The sequence below is a fragment of the Pyrus communis genome, chromosome 3 (assembly GCF_963583255.1).
Source record: "Pyrus communis chromosome 3, drPyrComm1.1, whole genome shotgun sequence".
Lineage (NCBI taxonomy): Eukaryota > Viridiplantae > Streptophyta > Magnoliopsida > Rosales > Rosaceae > Pyrus > Pyrus communis.
The window spans coordinates 10099010-10102424 of record NC_084805.1 but is presented as its reverse complement, the minus strand read 5'-3'; the positions used below and the strand labels follow the sequence as shown (position 1 = coordinate 10102424).

The window sequence follows — 3415 nt, the reverse complement described above, 5'->3', positions numbered from 1 at the left end:
CTTCATTTGCTTTTGGCACCATGTTGAGCACGGATTCAAGCTTCCTTTCTAGGTTAGCAACCTGCAACAAAAGCTCATGATTAGCACTTGTTTCATAGACTCCAACTTTCTTACCCCTTAAATCTTTGTGTTGAGCATTAGACCCCAACATCTCATAAATGTTATATGACTCTTGAGCATTCTTTTTCTTCAATGCTCCACCTGCTGCATTATCAACAGTTGATTGACAATTTTGGGTTAGTCCATCATAAAAAATTTGCATTTGTAAGTGAAAAGGTAACCCATGGTGTGGACATTGTATCAAGAGGCCTTTAAAACGCTCCCAACACTCATTGAAAGGTTCACCATCATCTTGTTTGAAGTTGAAGATTTGTCCCCTTAATGTGGCTGTCTTTTGAGTGGAAAAGAACTTCTCCAAGAACTTCTTAGCCACGGCATCCCATGTAGTGAGGGAACCTGGTGTTAGAGTCATCAACCAACTCTTGGCCCTATCTTTCAAGGTGTAAGGAAACACTCTCATCCTCAAATTTGCTTCACTTACTCCCTGCAAAGGTAAACCACTCACAACATTGTAAAACTCTTTAATATGAGCTAAAGGGTCTTCATTAGGTAAGCCATAAAATGAAGGAAACATATGGAAATGTGAAGATTTGAGATCATAGTTTCTAGCTTCTGTGGGCAGCAAGATGCATGAAGGTGAATTTGGTATGATTGGTTGAGCAAAGTCCTCCAAAGCTCGAAGCTCATCTAGGTTGCCCGCCATCTCTTCCTCTCTTTCCCAATCAACTTGCTCAGATCCTTTACTTGTTGAACTAGGTGAAGTGCTTTCCTCTTCCTCACAGATTAGGGATGAACTTGATGGCACAAAGTTGTCCAAAGTGTGGCCCTTCAACCGTTCAATCCTTTGGCCTAGCTCAACAAGTTTATTTGACATATACTACCTGAAACAAAGTAACACAAGTGTGAATGAAAATCAAGAAGCAAACCACAATGAAAAGAACAAAAATAAACTTAAAAACGTTTGAAAAGACTCAAGGGATGTGGAACTAAACTCTTAGAACACTTAAACAATCCTAAAACCCAAAACAGCAACTAGAAGACTCAAAATTGCCTAAAAACCACTTTCTGGGCAGTTTTGAGCACCTACACTAATTTGGACGAAATTGGATGGAAACTTGAATCAAAACACTTATAAACACAAATCAAAACACTTTCTAACTAATTTGGACAAAACAAAAACTCAAAGGACTCAAAACAGATTCACAAGACTCAAAACAAGCTAAAAACTCTCAAAACTGCCTAAAAACACAAACTGGGCAGTTTTGACACTAAACTCAATTTTGGACGAAAATTAGGTTTGAGCTTGACTCAAAATACTTCAAAACACAAGATAAGACAGATTCTAAGCTTAAGACTTAACAAACTATGGGGAGAAATTGTATTTGGACGAAATGCAATTAAATGGGCAGATTATAACAAAAGCAGATTGCAAAGCAAGTTGATGTAAACCAATGGATAATGGAATGGCTAAGGTATTCTTTTCCATATATGAAATGTATGCAACTTAAATCAACTTCCAATTATCAATTTGACAAGTTATGAACCTTGACACTAATCAAAATAGCAAACAAGCAAACAAGCAATTACAAGGGACTGAAATCAGTCCCCGGCAACGGCGCCATTTTTGTTGATGTAATATTTCCTTCCTAATGCTAGAATATATTTAGTATAATGGCATAAGTAAGGGTGTCGAATCCACAGGGACTAATTGGACCTTTGTAACTACTTGTTTGCAAGAAATCTAAGAAATGAATCAAAGTAGTCTAAATAGGCAGATTTGAATCAAACTAATCAAACTATGCAGATTTTGTTGTTTTAACTTGAAAGCATAAGAGAATGAAGTAAACACAAATCAATGAATCAACAACCAATATAATGAGATAGTATCAATGGAAATGAAACTAGGGATTCGATTTCACCATTGCTCAATTAAATCCATGTTTGTTAAGTTGGTTTATACTCATTCATCTACAAATTTCTTGAGTTTGTTTCACTTGGATATGATCAACCATATGATGTGTGGATTTGATCAAATGTCTATAATCTTGAACCTAATTGTGATGTGCAACTTTGGTTCATAATCTAGAGTATGTAATGCACAAGAAACGTTCACTAAACCAAAGGGAACACTTGGCAGGATGTTTGCCAATCTTTCCCTTCATTCATTCACAAATCCACCAATATTAGACATGATGTATGTTTTATTCTTGGCTAAACAACCTGTGGTTAACTCAAATGGCGATCAAGCATACAAATCAACCCACAAATTCACAATTATAACAGAGAATGAATCAAGAACTAGGTAGACAAACTGAGCATTCTAACTTAATTACATAGCAACTTTGCAAGGTTACATCGAATCCCTAGAGGAAGCTTAGTTACAATTCATGTTTACAAAAGATTTGACATAAAAGTATAAAACATGAATGAACATAGAATTGATAAGAATGAACCCTTGAAGCAAAACTGATGTTGAAGTCCTTGAAGAGTTCCTTGGTGTTGCTTCTCCAAATGTGGTGCGGATGAAGTAGATTGGTTTGGTTTGGATGGTTTCTGCCCTTAGGACAGAAATGGACAGAGAATGGGGTGAAGTAGGGGGGTTTTAGAGTGTGTAATGGACTGAAAATGAAGAAGGAACCTTGCGGATGGGAAAGGGAGAGAAAATGAGCAGTTTCTGTGAAAGGAAAAGAATGTAGAATGCAATGCAATGGAGAGGACGAATTAGAGTGAATGATGGACAGAAAATGGAGCCAAATAGGGTGTGTGTGATCCCCCAACATTCAGATTGGATCTAGCCTTTGTTTACTCAGATGGCAGAGCATAATTCAGATGGAATGATGGGTTTCTGAGTGTAGTGGACGCATGGCTTGGACAATTATGCAAGTATGTGTTTTGTTTAATCAAAATCCATGTGTAAAGTCTGCCACAAGGGAGTGGAACCTGCAAAGGTTAATTGGAGCACCAGAAAATGTTTATACAAGTCTGAAAATGGGAAGAACACATGGCATGGACAAAGGAATGGGTTGGATTTCTGAAATGATGGCATGAAATGGAATTTCTGGAATAAAGGATGCAAGGAATGGACATAATCCGCAGGTATGTGGATATTTAATCCAAGAAACATGTGCAAAGTGTTTGAACATGCATGTGAATGCATGTTTTGGTGTTGAAACCACCTAATCTGACTTCAATGCTTGTTTTATTTAGAATCACTCAATTTGGCCGAATTTCACCACATTCCTTCATTTGCCTTCCAATTGATCTTATTACACACTTGGCTGCACACTAACACCAAACAAAGTAAAATGCAACTAGTTTAATCCAAAAACAATACAAAAACGCCAAATAAGAAAGC

General features: G+C 37.0%; 1 non-coding gene across 1 annotated transcript; it reads left to right on the top strand.

Annotated features, from left to right (window-relative positions):
• The first annotated feature begins 278 nt into the window (after positions 1-278).
• Positions 279-389, top strand: LOC137730370 (small nucleolar RNA R71). Its single transcript, XR_011068131.1, has one exon. It is a non-coding gene; the product is annotated as a small nucleolar RNA R71 (small nucleolar RNA).
• Positions 390-3415: the final 3026 nt, after the last annotated feature.